At 43.8% G+C, this 20,486-nt stretch overlaps 1 protein-coding gene and 1 pseudogene across 1 annotated transcript in view; one reads left to right on the top strand and one right to left on the bottom strand.

The window, feature by feature from the left end:
* LOC126336605 (globin-1) overlaps positions 1-20,486 on the bottom strand; it is a 272,338-nt gene that overhangs the window by 229,944 nt on the left and 21,908 nt on the right. The gene's annotated exons all lie outside the window — the stretch shown is intronic.
* Positions 4,692-4,809, top strand: LOC126337292 (5S ribosomal RNA; annotated as a pseudogene).

The following is a 20,486-nucleotide window of genomic DNA, read 5'->3' on the forward strand; positions in this document are numbered from 1 at the left end:
AACATTTCTCACACACAAATAAAGAAAAGATGTTATATGGACATGTGTCCGGAAACGCTTAATTTCCATGTTAGAGCTCATTTTAGTTTCGTCAGTATGTACTGCACTTCCTCGATTCACCGCCATGATTTCATACGGGATTCTCTACCTGTGCTGCTAGAACATGTGCCTTTACAAGTACGACAGAACATGTGGTTCATGCACGATGGAGCTCCTGCACATTTCAGCCGAAGTGTTCGCACGCTTCTCAACAACAGATTCGGTGACTGATTGATTGGTAGAGGAGGACCAATTCCATGGCCTCCACGCTCTCCTGACCTCAACGCTCTTGACTTTCATTTTTGGGGGCATTTGAAAGCTCTTGTACACACAACCCCGGTACCAAATGTAGAGACTCTTCGTGCTCGTATTGTGGACGTCTGTGATACAATACGCCATTCTCCAGGGCTGCATCAGCGCATCAGGGACTCCATGCGACGGAGGGTGGATGCATGTATCCTCGCTAACGGAGGACATTTTGAATATTTCCTGTAACAAAGCGTTTTAAGTCACGCTGGTACGTTCTGTTGCTGTGTGTTTCCACTCCATGATTAATGTGATTTAAAGAGAAGTAATAAAATGAGCTCTAGCATGGAAAGTAAGCGTTTCCGGACACATGTCCACAGAACATATTTTCTTTCTTTGTGTGTGAGGAATGTTTCCTGAAAGTTTGGCCGTACCTTTTTGTAACACCCTGTATATACATATATAAATAGGACAACGTAAACATACTTGAAAATGGAAATATTCCGAAACAGCTGTCGTAATAATCAATAAATGTTTTAAGCACTGATACTGGAGCCTTAGTTAGAATGTATTGTGTTCTGTAATTCAAAAGTCACTATTTGTAGGTTACGAGTCATGCTTCTTACGCATTTGCATGGATATGTTCCAAATCAGTTTTATTTTATGCAATAACACATGACAACGTTTTGCTTGTTATTAAGTTAAAATTCGCTGCAACCAGTCAAGATTTTCATTTCTTCACTTTCTGCAGGCTGCATTTCAGAAAATAATTTCCATTATTAAGGTCGTTTTTCTTATGTTGTTACATTTTTAGCTGTGTTGTTTTCCTTGCGTGAACTGCCGCAGCTGGCCGGAGTGGCCATACGGTTCTAGGCGCCACAGTCTGGAACCGAGCGACCGTACGGTCGCAGGTTCGAATCCTGCCTCGGGCATGGATGCGTGTGATGTCCTTAGGTTAGATAGGTTTAATTAGTTCTAGGCGACTGATGTCCTCAGAAGTTAAGTCGCATAGTGCTCAGAGCCATTTGAACCTGCCATCGTTGCAACATCTTCCATCTATACATTACACAAACCGAACAGCATCTACTCCCTCGCACAACAGAACAACAACTGCACTCGACATCCTCTGAACTAGTACTGCTCTCGACATCCTCTCAAGAAGTACTGCCCACGGCAACATCTGAACTACTGCTGCCAGTGGAGGCGGCGGAATAATAATCTTTTGCGCAATCTCGCTGTGACTCAGTGTAGCCACCTTTCAACTTTCAATCGGCCATCCGTCATGACCATACTGTGCACTTTTGCAATGATTTCTGGAGTAATGACACATCTTGTCCGACTATTGCGCGGATCATCATCTAAGCTCTCCCAACCAAATTTAAATTCATTTGTCCACTTAGCAACAGTTGAATATGAAGGAGCAGAGTCCCCAGTGTATTCTGGAAATCGGCATGAATGTCCTGTACTTTCATACCTTTCTTTACGAAGTACTGAATCACTGCTCGAATCTCGATTTTATCCATCTTTGCAAATCATTATGCGGGAACAACAGAGCCACGTCACCGCCACAGCTCTCTTCAAGCGCACTGACGTGGCACGTGTTTACAAACAACAGTCCAACGAATATAGTATAAACATGCGCTAATTTGTAGTTACTGATGTACCCTTCTCTAAAAAATAAGAGCGAATTTAGAAGTAATCTTTGCATATGGATTCATTGTTGTCATTATATACAAAAACTCGCACACAGAATACATCATTTGTACAGTTGGTGTAGAATATTTACGGATACTCTCTGGACTAAATAAAACTACATACACCGTGATGACGAAGTGTAGCACCACGTCCCTGTTTACAACTTGCAACTTATCTTTGTGACAGTTTGTCATTGCATGTTTCTCTTTTTAACATGTAACATGGGCTGCCCGCTGTGTAAATGACGTATAACATGTGTGTATTTCTGCGTAAGAACACAATAGGAAATCGTAAACGAAAGTTATTTTCAAATTCACCAGTATCTATACCGAAAAAGAAATCAGTAATTTCAAATCGCGCATGTTTATACAGGGTACACGGAAATTCTCATTACAAACTTTTAGGATTTGCGGAGGGGAGAGAGTACACAATATTTTGACTAGGAACCGATCTGCGGAAACGTATCGTTTCCGTTCTACGACGGTTTCACTTCAGATGTGTGACGCGCGCACGTCCGCTGATGGGAAGAGAAAAGTCTCTGAGTTGCTGACCCTGGTATGCAGTAGGGTAGGCAGGATGACGTGTACTACGTCAGATGGTCACCTGATGTTGTAATGCATCGGTACTGTTCTGTACACACAGCATGCTGGGTTCTTTACTGTTTTGGAATAATGTAAACACAATGTTTAAATGTCAATACAAACAAATGTGCTTAAGTGATAAATGGATGTTTCATTACGTTTCCTTTCGAATTGTTGCGTGATAATTGTAGTGCGTTACACTTATTTCAGTTACTCAAGCAGAAGTGGATCAGTTAAACATCTGAATTGAAACCGTCGTAGAACGGAAACGGTACGTTTGCGGACATGAGTTCCCATTCAAAATATTATGTACTCACTCCCCTCAAGAAGTCCTAGAAGTTTGTAACGGGAATTTCTGAACTCCCTGCATTCCAGGCAAAGCACCAGCGTTCAAAAATCGTCTTGATAATTGAACTAACTTCCCAAAATGCATCTTGCAGAAAACAGAGAAACGATAATCGTGCTTGGCAGCAATATATACTCTTCCACAACAAACAAAACAAGCCCAAGCATTCAATAATCATTTATAATTGATAAATAAAATTAACATAGTGAAGTATGACATATGGTAGCAGAGAGGTGCTTTATACTGCCATACAGTGGAATTGGTGCGTCGTACGCCAACCATTGAAAAATAAAAATAAATACATAAATTGTGTCAGGGGCACATCTATCGCTGAAGTGAGAACTTCTTCATTGATAATGAAGTGGATATAATGAGAACTGAACATCCTATAAGTTATAACACTAGCCATCGTCTCATACGCCTTATATTACTACTTCTTCTCCATCACTTGATGCTTCAGGTACTTGCCTGTTTCGAGTCCACAGCATTTCCATCACCGTTGTATCGTCTTCCTAAATGCTTTCTTGCAGCTGATCGATAATGACAGATTATATCCTGGTCTGGAATCTTCCATTAATTCATCGTGTTGGCTCATTTTCTTCTTACGACCTTGTTCTACTACATTTACGTCCTCCAGATTTAGTTTACTTTTATATTGTCGTTAAATCTCTTATTCTCTCCTCTGTATCCTATTATCTCTCTTTAATTTTTAAATTTTGCGTTATGAAGCAATATAATCGCATTCTTCGTAGTCACCCAACTCTCGCTACGATTATGTGTAGTGACAGCTAATCTTTCTTTCTTTCTTACTTTCTTTCACTTGCACCTTTGTCCCGCAATGGTCACAGGGTCGGCGTGGTTATAACGGAATTGGCAAGGTTAATGGAAAGGGGTGGCAGGATGCCCTTCCTGCTGCCACCCCATAACCCCCAGGACCAAATCAGTGTACCTCAGCTGTCTGCGTCTAGTGTAAACCATGAAATAGTGCGGAAGTGTTACAAATGTCTGCGTGTCGTGTAACTGAGGCGGGATGTGTTAGACCAGCCAGGTATTCATCTAGCGGGATGTGGAAAACCGCCTAAAAACCACATCACTGACACACCGGCCCACGTCGTTAACCCGCCGGACGGATTCCATCCGGGGCCAGCGCGCCTACCGCAGTCCAGGAAGCAGCACATTAGCGGCCTCGGCTAACCTGGCAGGTGCTTTCTTAAATTTCACTTCATTTCTGACCTTGCCCTATTCTTAACGCTTCTGTATGTGGTATAGTCCACAGTTTCCTGGATGCCTCAGAGGAAATTCCACTAACCTATTCCCTTTCTCATACGGGTTTCCTCTTGACTTCTCCCAGATTACTACTTCAGATGGGCCACTTCTGTATCTTGATATTTAATTGTTAACACACTTCCGCTACGTGAGATGTTAAATGCTTTCAGTTGTCTATCTCTGGAGTCCTACTGTCTTCGTATTCAGTTCATACAGTGCTACCATATTTAAAGTACGAGTATTTAAATTCAATGGAGTATTTCTATTGAAGATTTTATTTGGCGCAAATAGTTTCTGACGTCACTCTTACTCCCACCGAATTTAAGCCCACACAGAGAAAATCTTTTATTTCCGCTAGTGTTGTGCAACATCCTGTACTGTTGTTTAGCAACTCGATTCCCTCTTTTATATTACTCGTCGTCTCTTTCTCCTCCGCTTTCTTTGTCGATAACACATAAACACTGACGGGGAAAAAACGCAACGCCGAAAGATAATTAATGTACAGTAATGACATTTCCGGCAACGGCCTTGCCGCAGTGGATACACCGGTTCCCGTGAGATCACCGAAGTTAAACGCTGTCGGGCGTGGCCGGCACTTGGATGGGTGACCATCCAGGCCGCCATGCACTGTTGCCATTTTTCGGGTGCACTCAGCCTCGTGATGCCAATTGAGGAGCGGCAGCGGTCAAAGAAAACCATCATAACGACCGAGAGAGCGGTGTGCTGACGCCCCTCCTATGCGCATCCTCACTTGAGGATGACACGGCGGTCGGATGGTCCCGATGGGCCACTTGTGGTCTGAAGACGGAGTACTACTAATGACATTTCGGGAATACGTTTGTCCATGTAACATATTTAAGTGATTGGCTTTGCAAGATCACTGGTTAATGTAACGTTAGATAAGCTACTGCAAATGTGAAATGCTGGTACATTAATACCACGTATGACAGCCAGAATGTTAAATGCAAGTATGGAAACGAGCAAGCATTCTGTTGTTCAGGTACTGGATGTCACTTTATGGTATGGAGTTCCATGCCTGTTGCACTTGGTCAGACAATACAGGGACACTTAATGCTGTTTGAAGAGGACGCTGGAGTTGTCGTCCGATTATGTCGCATGTGTGATGACTGGACACAGATCTGATGATCGAGCAGGCCAAGGCAACATTCCGACACTCTGTAGAGCATGTTGAGTTAGGAAAGGCGTATGTGGACGAGCGTTATCCTGTTGGAAAACACACCCCGGAATACTGTTCATGAATGGCATCACAACAGGTCGAATCACTGGACTGACGTACAAATTTGCACTCAGGGTGCGTGGGATAACTCCGAGAGTGCCCTTGCTGCCATACGAACTCTTACCCCAGAGCGAACTCAAGCATTAGATCAAGTGTGTCTGGCATGCAGGTTGGTTGCAGGCTTCCAACTGACCTCCTTATAACCAAAACACGGCCATCACTGGCACCGAAGCACAACCAGCTTTTATCAGAAAACACAACAGGCCTCCACCATGCCCTCTAATGAGCTCTCACTTGACACAACTGAAGTCACAAATAGCGATGGTTTTGTGGTCAGTGGAATGCACGATATAGGACGTCTGCTTCGGAGCTATCCTTGTCGTAACCGATTTGCAACACGTCGCTGTGTCACTGTGGTACCAACTGCTGCTCACATTGCTACTGCAGATGCAATACGATAGGCGAGCCTGCTCGTCTCGCCACCGGACATTCCCGTGGCCACCGCTGCCAGCGATCATTTACAGTGGCTGCACTCCTGCCAGGTCTTCACCGCAACATCGTAGAAGGTACATCCAGCTTCTCGTAGGCCTATTATACGACCTCGTTCAAACTCAGAGAGATGTTGACACTGGCATCGTTGTCGCGATAAAGGCATTCTTGTCAAACATCAACTCATCACGTTCAATCTCAAATGTAACTAACGCCCACGACCGTTACAGCGTATATTTAAAGAGAGTCTGCTTTGAATCCTCATTGTAGCGCTAATAGAGTCACTTTCATGTGACTGGCGCGAAATCTGTATAGACACTATCCTTCAGATGTAGAAATACGCCTACCAACTTCATCCAGGTGCTGCAATTTTTAGCGTCAGCATACTATTCCAAAGTAGTGGTCCATTTCATTAATCACGTCACGTTTCTTAGATAAGAAGATGTATGTCTCTTGCCAACCTCTCCCTTGCAGATTTATTCCCGTCCTGGAAGTACACTCCTGGAAATTGAAATAAGAACACCGTGAATTCATTGTCCCAGGAAGGGGAAACTTTATTGACACATTCCTGGGGTCAGATACATCACATGATCACACTGACAGAACCACAGGCACATAGACACAGTCATCAGAGCATGCACAATGTCGGCACTAGTACAGTGTATATCCACCTTTCGCAGCAATGCAGGCTGCTATTCTCCCATGGAGACGATCGTAAAGATGCTGGATGTAGTCCTGTGGAACGGCTTGCCATGCCATTTCCACCTGGCGCTCAGTTGGACCAGCGTTCGTGCTGGACGTGCAGACCGCGTGGGACGACGCTTCATCCAGTCCCAAACATGCTCAATGGGGGACAGATCCGGAGATCTTGCTGGCCAGGGTAGTTGAATTACACCTTCTAGAGCATGTTGGGTGGCACGGCATACATGCGGACGTGCATTGTCCTGTTGGAACAGCAAGTTCCCTTGCCGGTCTAGGAATGGTAGAACGATGGGTTCGATGACGGTTTGGATGTACCGTGCACTATTCAGTGTCCCCTCGACGATCACCAGAGGTGTACGGCCAGTGTAGGAGATCGCTCCCCACATCATGATGCCGGGTGTTGGCCCTGTGTGCCTCTGTCGTATGCAGTCCTGATAGTGGCGCTCACCTACACGGCGCCAAACACGCATACGACCATCATTGGCACCATGGCAGAAGCGACTCTCATCGCTGAAGACGACACGTCTCCATTCGTCCCTCCATTCACGCCTGTCGCGACACCACTGGAGACAGGCTGCACGATGTAGGGGCGTGAGCGGAAGACGGCCTAACGGTGTGCGGGACCGTAGCCCAGCTTCATGGAGACGGTTGCGAATGGTCCTCGCCGATACCCCAGGGGCAACAGTGTCCCTAATTTGCTGGGAAGTGGCGGTGCGGTCCCCTACGGCACTGCGTAGGATCCTACGGTCTTGGCGTGCATCCGTGCGTCGCTGCGGTCCGGTCCCAGGTCGACGGGTACGTGCACCTTCCACCGACCACTGACGACAACATCGATGTAATGTAGAGACCTCACGCCCCACGTGTTGAGCAATTCGGCGGTACGTCCACCCGGCCTCCCGCATGCCCACTATACGCCCTCGCTCGAAGTCCGTCAACTGCACATACAGTTCACGTCCACGCTGTCGCGGCATGCTACCAGTGTTAAAGACTGCGATGGAGCTCCGTATGCCACGGCAAACTGGCTGACACTGACGGCGGCGGTGCACAAATGCTGCGCAGCTAGCGCCATTCGACGGCCAACACCGCGGTTCCTGGTGTGTCCGCTGTGCCGTTCGTGTGATCATTGCTTGTACAGCCCTCTCGCAGTGTCCGGAGCAAGTATGGTGGGTCTGACACACTGGTGTCAATGTGTTCTTTTTTCCATTTCCAGGAGTGTAAACTTCCTTAGCTGCCTCTTCGTCGTGGAAAGTAAACATCAGTTGAGGCTCTGCCTTGCATTCAGGATGAGTATACTGCTTTTGTTCTCTAGAGGTTTTGTTCTGTGAATGAAGTCTCTTGAGAGGAACGCTACCACGAGTTTACTCACAGCTTGTCCTCTCTCCTGCGCCTCGTTCGTATCCCGCAGCCACTAGTCGCCAGATCATATCACAGCATGTGGTAATTACGTCACTTAGCAGGGCCAGTCCACGAACTAGGACCGACGTCTGATACAGCGGAAGGAACCGATTGAGCGAAGAAACAAACGAACAATCATTTTCAGGATACGCGACATCGTCGGACACGTAACATTCCAATGTCAGTCACGAAATTGTGTTAATGATATCACTTAGTTGCCTACTTTTTGATGACGTTTACAGATAAATTTCATCCCTATCACTGTATCTTCTTTTGTTTTTATTCTTACTTTGCCTTTGCGTTAAATTTTAAACGAAAAACAAGACCCATTCAGGTGCGTTCGCTGAGAACTGTAAGCGAAAAAGGTAACACAATCAGATCCCAACAAAGATGCCAAAGCGCAGAACGGGAGACAACAGTTGTAAAAAGGGGTTCATAATCGTAGGAAGCCGTATTTAACTCCCAGTCTTTCCAGTTTGGCTTTTTCTGTATCTACGCAGCACAAGCCAACTTACCTTTTCTCCTAAGCTTCTTAGCGTACCACCACAATCAACGGCTCCCAGTCCCCCCTCCCCTATACTTTACATCCGCGTAAGCTTCGTTGGTAGACTGTCGGCAGGTAAACCTTTGCATGAGGTCGAATTTTTAAGATTTTGTGAAATACGTTGTTGTAATGCTTCAGTCCGAAGACTGGTTTGATGCAGCACTCCACGCTCGTATATCCAGTGCAGCTCTTTTCATCTCTGTACTCGAGCCTTCGTCTCCCTCAACCACCCACACTCCCTCCTCTTCCAAACACACACCCCCTCATTTTCTACTGGCTGCTCCTTGAGGCCACAGTATATTTCCTGGATTTTGTAGAAATTTGGAGAGCAGTACACAAATGACATTTTATAATGGAAAATCTTATGTTACTAAGTCGTTGTGTCCCAAGTTTCAAGTTTATAATGCCTTTAATCAACGAGATATAAGAACCTCAAGTTAAAACTTTCTTCGCAGCGCGATTTTTCTGGCTACTTTGCTTCAATTTATGTAGCATTGTTAGCCCATATTGAAAATTCTGGGGAAGGGGGGGAGGGAGGGAGTGAGACATTTTGTTCCGAATGAGACTGATTTTGAAGCTTTAAGAGAAAACGGTATCTGTAAAAGAGATGTCGAATATACCCTTTTTTAACTTTTCACAAAAATCATCACCTCTTCGACGAATTTGTAGATTAGTGGAAAACAGTAGGTGAATAATTTTTTTATTCCACATGCTCGTACTGCCGAGCTATAGCATATTAAGTTTCATGATCAGCATGCATTTTTTTCTATGTGACCACTGCATAACTCGACCAATATTGCTTCGACGAACATTAAACTTAATTAGTGTTCACTGGGGACATGTGCGAATATTTGCATAAAATTCCTCGAAATCCGTCATGGATGAGCAGGAAAATGTTCCGAAATTAGGCAGTTTGACATGGAATGACCCTAGCAAAATCTGACACGGATGAAAGTATGTGTAATACAAGCAAAAAGATCCCAGTGGAGATGAGTCCGAGTAACTGGTTACAAGCTGCCACTCACTTCAGTATAAAGCACTATTCTGTTTAGTACAAACCGTATTTGAAATTTAAACTGTTCGATTAAGTTCCCATGAAATAGAGCTCAAATTTTATCCATGTCCTACGTGAACAAGAAATCAATACTGCTGCATGTGACGAGTTACAATTTCCTGTACACTCGTATCTGTCAAAGGAAGTGTTCCAGATGTCAGGATAATCTCTAAGTGTTTGTACAATTCGTTTTACCAGCCCTCCAACATTATCAACGGAAGTGCTGTACACCTCACTTTAGAAATAAACCCAGACAAAAAAAAAACAAAAAAAAACAGAGGTTAGAGGTCAGGTTATCTTGGAGGCCAAGGTACAGGCCGTCGTCGACCTCCATCTTGGACCTTACTGGCGCGCTCGACGTCGGCTTATATCAGCAGCAAAATGATTATCTGTTGCCATGGGACAGAGATGTAATATGAGCCCAATTAAATGGTGTCTTAACCGAAAAGTTTATTTTTCAAATACTTTTGTACTAAATAGGACAACAAATGATAGTGACGTAGGTAGCAACTTATAACTACACATTCGCAGTCATCCCTCAGACGGTTCGCTTGCCTATCGGAGTATAATAGAACGGTTTTGCTTCTATTATCGTACACTTCTACACTTGCCAGTTTTCACTATTAATTATCTTTCACTGTGTATGTGTATCTGCTAACATTGTAAGGTAAACTATATGCCATCAGCGGTGTACGCTTTGAACTCGCCTAACGCACTCGAGGTGGCGTTATGTGCACAGTGACTTGGTCAATCCTACAAGGCCTACAAGATTAGTCCGTCTTACAACTTCAAGTGAAAAGTGAATCAGCCCTAGTGCAGTGTAGAATTTGTTTCTTTTATTCCAGTTTGTGATTACAAAAATTGCCCTCAGACTACAGATTTCGATCAATGTTGTTCTCCTCAGATCCGTTTAAAACATACCCTCACACAGTAAAACCAGATGAGGCGGTCCTGTTCCGTGACCAGCTCACTTCATCTGATACAGCTTTACTAGACTATATTACGACACGTCTGAAGCAGAAGATGATCACCACTGACTGGAATCGATAGTCTCAGGCCAATTTTGTGATCACAGACTGTAATAAAAGACACAAATTCAACACTTCTTGAATAATTTTTTAAATTAGTGACGTACACGATTACGGAATTAGCGGATGTGATTTTCGTGTACGAAAAAGCAAATGGGAACTGTAGGGAAGATGGAAGGTTGTATTGGGACACACGATGGAGACACCTTAGGCACACGTTGTTTCCAAGACAGTTCCATCGGCTGAGGGAACAGATACCCGAGTTGGAATAAGCTGTGATCGCGCGAGTAGATGAGAAGTTTCCAGTCAGCACTCGATCTATTGAGCTGAGGCGGTAGTATATCTACCATACACAGAATGCTGACTGCTGACTTTAGACCTCGTGTCGCGTTGCGTCAATGGGCTCTGCAGAACAGTATGGTCGATATTCGCGTGACTGCGTTTGTACTACTGTGGTCATAATTTATTAGACGCTAGAATTCTCACGTTACACAGATGAAGAATCACCAATAAAGTTCTGCAGTGAGATTGTAAGTGGGCATAAACTTGTGGGATCCACAGCCCACTGTCTGCTTCCTCCTCGCATAAATGCACCATTGCACACTGCCTGAGAGACATACGTACTCCCCACGTTGACGGCATATATTCGACTTAATTTTTGTCCACGAATATATTTCTAGTATGATAAACCTCCAGTTTACGTTACACATTTTACTCACTTTTCAACTGCAGCAAGCGTTCAGCGAACGATGGACAGCAATACATGATTCCGTTTCTTGGTCATTTTTTCTTATTCCCTTCACTTCTCCCGCTGGGATCGAGTTAACGTGTATCCACAGAACATGTGGCCTGTAGTTGAAGAAGTGTCATGATGATGTCTCCATTGGCAAAAGATTCCGGAATAATCCCCCATTCGGATCTCCGGGAGGGGACTGCCAAGGGGGTGGTTACCATGAGAAAAAGATTGAATAATCAACGAAAGGATAACGTTGTACGAATCGGGGCGTGGAATGTCAGAAGCTTGAACGTGGTAGAGAAACTAGAAAATCTGAAAAGGGAAATGCAAAGGCTCAATCTAGATATAGTAGGGGTCAGTGAAGTGAAGTGGAAGGAAGACAAGGATTTCTGGTCAGATGACTATCGGGTAATATCAACAGCAGCAGAAAATGGTATAACAGGTGTAGGATTCGTTATGAATAGGAAGGTAGGGCAGAGGGTGTGTTACTGTGAACAGTTCAGTGACCGGGTTGTTCTAATCAGAATCGACAGCAGACCAACACCGACAACGATAGTTCAGTTATACATGCCAACGTCGCAAGCTGAAGATGAACAGATAGAGAAAGTGTATGAGGATATTTAAAGGGTAATGCAATATGTAAAGGGGGACGAAAATCTAATAGTCATGGGCGACTGGAATGCAGTTGTAGGGGAAGGAGTAGAAGAAAAGGTTACAGGAGAACATGGGCTTGGGACAAGGAATGAAAGAGGAGAAAGACTAATTGAGTTCTGTAACAAGTTTCAGCTAGTAATAGCGAATACCCTGTTCAAGAATCACAAAAGGAGGAGGTATACTTGGAAAAGGCCGGGAGATACGAGAAGATTTCAATTAGATTACATCATGGTCAGACAGAGATCCCGAAATCAGATATTGGATTGTAAGGCGTACCCAGGAGCAGATATAGACTCAGATCACAATATAGTAGTGAGGAAGAGTAGGCTGAAGTTCAAGACATTAGTCAGGAAGAATCAATAAGCTAAGAAGTGGCATACGGAAGTTCTAAGGAATGACGAGATACGTTTGAAGTTATCTAACGCTATAGATACAGCAATAAGGAACAGCGCAGTAGCCAGTACAGTTGAAGAGGAATGGACATATCTAAAAAGGGCCATCACAGAAGTTGGGAAGGAAAACATAGGTACAAAGAAGGTAGCTGCGAAGAAACCAGAAGAAATACTTCAGTTGACTAATGATAGGAGGAAGTACAAACTTGTTCCGGGAAAATCAGGAATACAGAAATACAAGTCGCTGAGGAATGAAATAAACAGGAAGTGCAGGGAAGCTAAGACGACATGGCTGCAGGAAAAATGTGAAGACATCGAAAACGATATGATTGTCGGAAGGACAGACTCAGCATACAGGAAAGTCAAAACAACCTTTGGTGACATTAAAAGCAACGGTGGTAACATTAAGAGTGCGACGGGAATTCCACTGTTAAATGCAGAGGAGAAAGCAGATAGGTGGAAAGAATACATTGAAAGCCTCTATGAGGGTGAAGATTTGTCTGATGTGATAGAAGAAGAAACAGGAGTCGATTTAGGAGAGATAGGGGATCCAGTATTAGAATCGGAATTTAAAAGAGCTTTGGAGGACTTACGGTCAAATAAGGCAGAAGGGATAGATAACACTCCATCAGAATTTCTAAAATCATTAGGGGAAGTGGCAACAAAACGACTATTCACGTTGGTGTGTAGAATATATGAGTCTGACGACATACCATCTGACTTTCGGAAAAGCATCATCCACACAATTCCGAAGACGGCAAGAGTTGACAAGTGCGAGAATTATCGCACAATCAGCTTAACAGCTCATGCATCGAAGCTGCTTACAAGAATAATATACAGAAAAATGGAAAAGAAAATTGAGAATGCGCTAGGTGACGATTAGTTTGGCTTTAGGGAAAGTAAAGGCACGAGAGAGGCAATTCTGACGTTACGGCTAATAATGGCAGCAAGGCTAAAGAAAAATCAAGACACGTTCATAGGATTTGTCGATCTGGAAAAAGCGTTCGAAAATATAAAATGGTGCAAGCTGTTCGAGATTCTGAAAAAAAGTAGGGGTAAGCTATAGGGAGAGACGGGTCATATACAATATGTACAACAACCAAGAGGGAATAATAAGAGTGGACGATCAAGAACGAAGTGCTCGTATTAAGAAGGGTGTAAGACAAGGCTGTAACCCTTTCGCCCCTACTCTTCAATCTGTACATCGAGGAAGCAATGATGGAAATAAAAGAAAGGTTCAGGAGTGGAATTAAAATACAAGGTGAAAGGATATCAATAATACGATTCGCTGATGACATTGCTATCCTGAGTGAAAGTGAAGAAGAATTAAATGATCTGCTGAACGGAATGAACAGTCTAATGAGTACACAGTATGGTTTGAGAGTAAATCGGAGAAAGACGAAGGTAATGAGAAGTAGTAGAAATGAGAACAGCGAGAAACTTAACATCAGGATTGATGGTCACGAAGTCAATGAAGTTAAGGAATTCTGCTACCTAGGCAGTAAAATAACCAATGACGGACGGAGCAAGGAGGACATCAAAAGCAGACTCGGTATGGCAAAAAAGGCGTTTCTGGCCAAGAGAAGTCTACTAATATCAAATACCGGCCTTAATTTTAGGAAGAAATTTCTGAGGATGTACGTCTGGAGTACAGCATTGTATAGTAGTAAAACATGGACTGTGGGAAAACCGGAACAGAAGAGAATCGAAGCATTTGAGTTGTGGTGCTATAGACGAATGTTGAAAATTAGGTGGACTGATAAGGTAAGGAATGAGGAGGTTCTACGCAGAATCGGAGAGGATAGGAATATGTGGAAAACACTGATAAGGAGAAGGGACAGGATGATAGGACATCTGCTAAGACTTCCATGGTAGTAGAGGGAGCTGTAGAGGGCAAAAACTGTAGAGGAAGACAGAGATTGGAATACGTCAAACAAATAATTGAGGACGTAGTTTGCAAGTGCTACTCTGAGATGAAGAGGTTAGCACAGGAAAGGAATTCGTGGCGGGCCGCAGCAAACCAGTCAGTAGTAGACTGACGACGAAAAAAAAAAAAAATAAAAAATAAAAAAAACATGTGAACGGAACAGGTTTTACAAGCCATTCAAATAAATAAAATTATTATTGACCTTTGATTTTATCTTTTTCATAACCCAACAATAATTCCGCTCACACATTTCAGTACCACTGTTCACTATCTCAAATTTGTACGTCTACTCTTGCCCGTCATCCTTGAAACTCTGTGTCGTCATCAACACCGCGTCTAACGTGAATAGTAACCTTTAATATCTAGAAGTCCTGCTGAATAGGACGTGATCTTACAATGAGCACCTGACAAAAAGAGAGCGTGCTTCATCTGTAAAGGAGATCACATATAGAACACTTGTGCGACTCATTCTTGAATACTGCTGGAGTTTTTGGGATCCCACTAGGTCGTATTAAAGGAATCGAAGCAATTCAGAGACGGTCTGCTAGATTTCTTACCGGTAGATAGTATTACGGATATGCTTCGGGAAGTCGAATGGAAATCCCTGGAGGGAAGAAATCGTTCTTTTCGAGGAACGCTACTGAGGAAATTTAGAGAACCGGCATCTAAAGCTAACTGCAGAATGATTCCACTGCCGCCAACGCACATTTCGCGTAAGGACCGCGAAGATAAGATAATATAAATTAGGCCCTCTGCGGAGGCATATTGACGTTCGTTTTTCCCTCGCTCTGGTTGCGAGTGGAACGGGATGGGAAGTGACTTCTTGGGGCTGCAAAGCAAATATGCTTCGCACATCAGCATTTGGACCCGTTTATTCGGTGACGGTATATGTGCCCCAGTATGGATTAACAGATCGCATACGAACAAGATTTGACACGTTACTAAACGATCTTAAGGGCATATCAGTGGCACAATAAATTCCACCGCTACTGCATAGCTGCCCTCCTTCAACGACATACCATCACCGCAGATGATGCGTTAAAAAGACTCATATTAGAGAGTACAAGAAGATTAGGAACAACCCTCAGCTAACCGTGCGTAATGACATTGCTGACCTGAAACAAAGAAGACCAATGCTAGTCACTGCTAAAGAACTGATGAACTCTTAACTTTGACGCTCACAGTGTGTGGAAATAAAACTAGCAATGGCACTCCTCGCCACACCGTCAAAGTTTCACCATCACAGAAAAGCCTCCTAGTTTCAACCAATCACGTAAGTGTTGACGACCCTGAACCGAATACGCAGTGGCCATTGGAGAGGTGCCGGCGCCCTCCGTAAAAGGGAGAGGATATAGTTCCAAAATGTGTCTGTGAAGCCGAAAAGCAAATAACCTGACACATTGTGGAAGACTGTTCAGACCGAGCCTGCAAGGGGACCTTCACAGATTTCCTTGGAGCAAGAGATAATGAGATTAATTACATCCAGTGTTTGGATGTTAATTTGTACCTAAGTTTGGTAGTTAAATTGTACGTGTGCCTTTGAACCACGTTGACTTTATTCTGATATCAATTTATAGGTATGATGATCTAAGTCATACGAGAAATAATAAACAAAATGTAGTATTAATTAATTGAAATGAAATCAGCGTTTGGCGTCATTGGCCGGGAGGCTCCTTAGGGGCAGTCCGGCCGCTTTGGTGCGGGTCTTATCATATTCGATGCCACATTGGGCGACCTGCGCGCCGGATGGGAATGAAATGATGAAGAAGACAACACAACACACAGTCCCTGAGCGGAGAAAATCCCCAACGCAGCCGGGAATCGAACCCGGGCCCGTAGGACGGCAATCCGTCACCCTCACCACTCAGCTACCGGGCCGGACATAGTAATTAATGCCAAGGTACGTCATCACTGCACAGTAATACTACCGGAGGCCTTATATGCCGCAGAATTCCTTGCTATGGATAAAAAGGATATAATCGGGAAGAGAAAGACACATCTTGAGGAAAATCCTGAGCCTATCTAAGAATACAAGGGACCTGAAAATTTCAGAGTACCCTGTTTGCGGAATGTTTGTTAATTCCTACCGGTGCGAGAAACTTTCGGTCTCCAAAAACATCATAACCCATGCGTTTTCACACTTCCTAAGAGGTCAGTCAATCACAATCTGCACTTTTGTTCTAATTGTGTTTAAGTTGCCTCGACGGCTTTTTGCGCTCACCAGCAGCTAGACAGCACCACTGTCTTCGCCTGTGGTAGGTTGCAAAATTGTTTCTTCAGTCCGTTTTGCTCCGTTGTGAGATAAAGATGACCGCGCCACTCTCGGTTTGTACCATACGCGAGCAGCGTTCCGTAATGTATTTCGGTGCTCTGAAGGAGCAATTCATAGAAGACTTGAGGAAAAAATGTTTTGTCTCAGCGAAGTGTTTTCGCTGCATTTTTTTTCCTCATGCTGCTAAATTATTACTTTATGCCGGCCGTTGTGTTCCACACAGACCCCTTTAGCCAGTACCCATGGCTACCAACCACGCAGCAGAATCATGCAACGCAGTTGAAGTCACGGGCACTCTTGCCCATGCAGCACCACGGGGAGGTGGAGCTCCGCGGAATTCTTTTGTCTGCTCTTTTATTTACTTACAGAAATTACACTTATTTTTTGAAGAACCACGCATGAATTTGAAAATAGGAAATTATGGCATAATTTAAGACGAGAACAAAAAGAAAACAGGAAAGAGTAGATGTAGATGTCCCTTCACCAACACCAACCGGGGAACGGAACTTGGTATTGAACTTCAAATCCAGCGTCCCTGTGCTGCGCTTTGTTAAATAGTAGTTAGTAGCTCCCACATGAACTAAAATGGGCAGCATGACACAGGGACGCTAGACTTGAAGTTCAATACAAGTCCCTTTCCCCGATTGGTGTTCGTGAGGGCACATCTAGATCTACTCTTTCCCGTTTTCTTTTTATTTTCAAAAATTATGCCATAAATTTATTATTTGCTATTTCCAAATTCATGTATTTTTCTTTAAAAAATAAGTGTAATTGCAGTAAGTAAACAAAAGATAACACCATAGAGCAGACCAAAGAATTCCAAGCAGCCCCACCTCCACAGGTGCCCGTGGCCCCAACTGCGTAGCATAATTTTTCTGGGCGTTAGCTGAGAGGTCTGTGGAACACTACGGCCTGCATAAAGTAATAAGATAGCACTGTTTACGAGTGGGCTGAAGAGTTCAAAAGTGAACGACCGTGAAGAATGAGGAAAAAGTGGGGTGTCCAGCTACAGCCATAACTGATGCCAATACTGAACAACTTCGTGCCTTGATTCTTAATACCAGGCGAGTGACTCTTGATGATGCAGCAAACCACATGCAGATTAGTCATTGTTCTGCACAGGAAATTATGCAGAAACAACGAAACAGACATGCCAAATTTAAACAGACGCAAAATCCCCAAGATTGGCGATCTTTTACAGAAGCTCGAAATATTGCGCGGACTTCAATGCGAGATGCGTACAACAGTTTCCACAACGAAACTTTGTCTCGAAACCTGGCAGAAACTCCAAAGAAATTCTAGTCGTATGTGAAGTACGTTAGCGGCAAGAAACAATCAATGCCTTCTCTGCGCGATAGCAATGGAGATACTATCGAAGACAGTGCTGCCAAAGCACAGTTACTACACACAGCCTTCTGAAACGCCTTCACAAAACAAGACGAAGTAAATATTCCACAATTCGAATCGAGAACAGCGACCAACATGAGTAACGTAGAAGTAAATGACCGCAGAGTAGTGAAGCAACTTAAATCACTTAATAAAAGCTAGTCTTCTGGTCCAAACTGTATACCAATTAGGTTCCTTTCAGAATGTGCTGATGCATTAGTTCCATACTTAACAATCATGTACAACCGTTCGCTCGACGAAAAATCCATACCCAAAGACTGGAAAGTTGCACAGGCCACACCAATATTTAGGAAAGGTAGTAGGAGTAATCGACTAAATTACAGGCCCATATCGTTAACGTCGATATGCAGCAGGATTTTAGAACACATATTGTGTTCCAGCATTATGAATTACCTCGAAGAAAACGATCTACTGACACAGAGTGAACATGGATTTAGAAAATCTCGTTCCCGTGAAACACAACTAGCTCTTTATTCACATGAAGTGTTGAGTACTATTGACAAGAGATTTCAGATCAATTCCGTGTTTCCGGATTTCTGGAAGGCTTTTGACACTGTATCACACAAGCAGCTCGTAGTGAAATTGCGTGCTTATGGAATATCGTCTCAGTTATGTGACTGGATTTGTGATTTCCTGTCGGAGAAGTGACAGTTCGTAGTAACCGACGGAAAGTCATCGAGTAAAACAGAAGTGATTTCTGGCGTTCCCCAAGGTAGTGTTATAGGCCCTTTGCTGTTCCTTTTCTGTATAAACGATTTGGGAGACAATCTGAGCAGCCGTCTTCGGTTGTTTACAGATGACGCTGTCGTTTATCGACTAATAAAATCATCAGAAGATCAAAATAAACTGCAAAACGATTTAGAAAAGATATCTGAATGGTGCGAAAAGTGGCAGTTGACCCTAAATAACGAAAAGTGTGATGTCATCCACATGAGTGCTAAAAGGAACTCGTTAAACTTCGGTTACACGATAAATCAGCCTAAGCTAAAAGCCGTAAATTTAATTAAATACCTAGGTATTACAATTACGAACAACTTAAATTGGAAGGAATACATAGAATACGTTGTGGGGAAGGCTACCCAAAGACTGCGTTTTATTGGCAGGACACTTAGAAAATGTAACAGACCTACACCACGCTTGTCCGTCCTCTTTCAGAATACTGCTGCGCGGTGTGGGATCCTTACCAGATAGGGCTGACGGAGTACATCGAAAAAGTTCAGAGAAAGGCAACGCCTTTTGTACTGTCGCGAAATATGGGAGAGAGTGTCACAGTAATGATTCAGGATTTGGGCTGAAAATCATTAAAAGAAAGGCGTTTTTCTTTGCGGCGGAGTCTTCTCACGAAATTACAGACACCAATTTTCTCCTCCGAATGCGAAAATATTTTGTTGACACCGACTTACATAGATGGAGCGATCACCACGATAAAATAAGGGAAATCGAAGCTCGTACGGAAAGATATAGGTGTTCATTCTTTCCGCGCGCTATACGAGAGAGAATTGTGAAGGTGATTCGATGAACTCTCTGCCAGGCACTTAAATATGATTTGCAGAGTATCCATGTAGATGTAGATCTTTCACAAAGTCTGTGCGAGATGAGTTCCGAAACAAGTCTACGAAGAGACAAGCGTAACCGTGTGGAACTCCATTAACACCTACTGGGCTGTCTTGCTAACGAAGGTGGAACGTTTCTGAAACAAATCATCATCATTCACAAGGGCCAGTCCCGGAACATAATCCGAAAAACAGGCCAACGGTAAACAGCGAACTTTGCTGCGATAGCTATCAAGGAACATGAAGCTTGCAAACCGCAGTAAACGCACAGGTCGATTGTCACAGGAGTTTCTTTGCTGGGTGACAATGCGCGTCCACATAACGCCGCCCACGCCGAATAAACTCTTCACACGCTGCGTTTCGAGGTGTTGGCGCATCCTGCTCACAGTTCATATCTCGCCCCGTCGGTTTACCATCTACGGTTCACTTAAAGAAGCTACACGAGGCCTTCGACACAGCTCCGATCGGCAGATGAAAGAAGCAGTGCATACGTGGCTTCTTTCGCTAATAAGAACCTCCTTCTGCAGAGGGTATTTGAAAGCCTGTGCAACGGCGGACTAAATGCGTTGAAAGGCAGGGTGACTGTGTTGAAAAGTGATATCAATAAAAATCCTGTACTTTTGCTGTAATAAATTACAAAAACTGCTTGCAGATACTTATTGACTGCCTCGTGATGACTGGGTGTTGTGTGCTGTCCTTGGGTTAGTTAGGTTTAAGTAGTTCTAAGTTCTAGGGGACTGATGACCATAGATGTTAAGTCCCAAAGTGCTCAGAGCCAATTGAACCATTTTTTTTTTTTTAAATTTGTGGACCAAACTGCTGAGGCCATCAGTCCCTAGGCTTACACACTACTTAATCTACCTTAAACTAACTTATGCTAAGGACAGCAGACACACCCATCCCCAAGGGAGGACTCGAACCTC

This window comes from Schistocerca gregaria, chromosome 2 (genome assembly GCF_023897955.1).
Source record: "Schistocerca gregaria isolate iqSchGreg1 chromosome 2, iqSchGreg1.2, whole genome shotgun sequence".
In the NCBI taxonomy this organism is placed as follows: domain Eukaryota; kingdom Metazoa; phylum Arthropoda; class Insecta; order Orthoptera; family Acrididae; genus Schistocerca; species Schistocerca gregaria.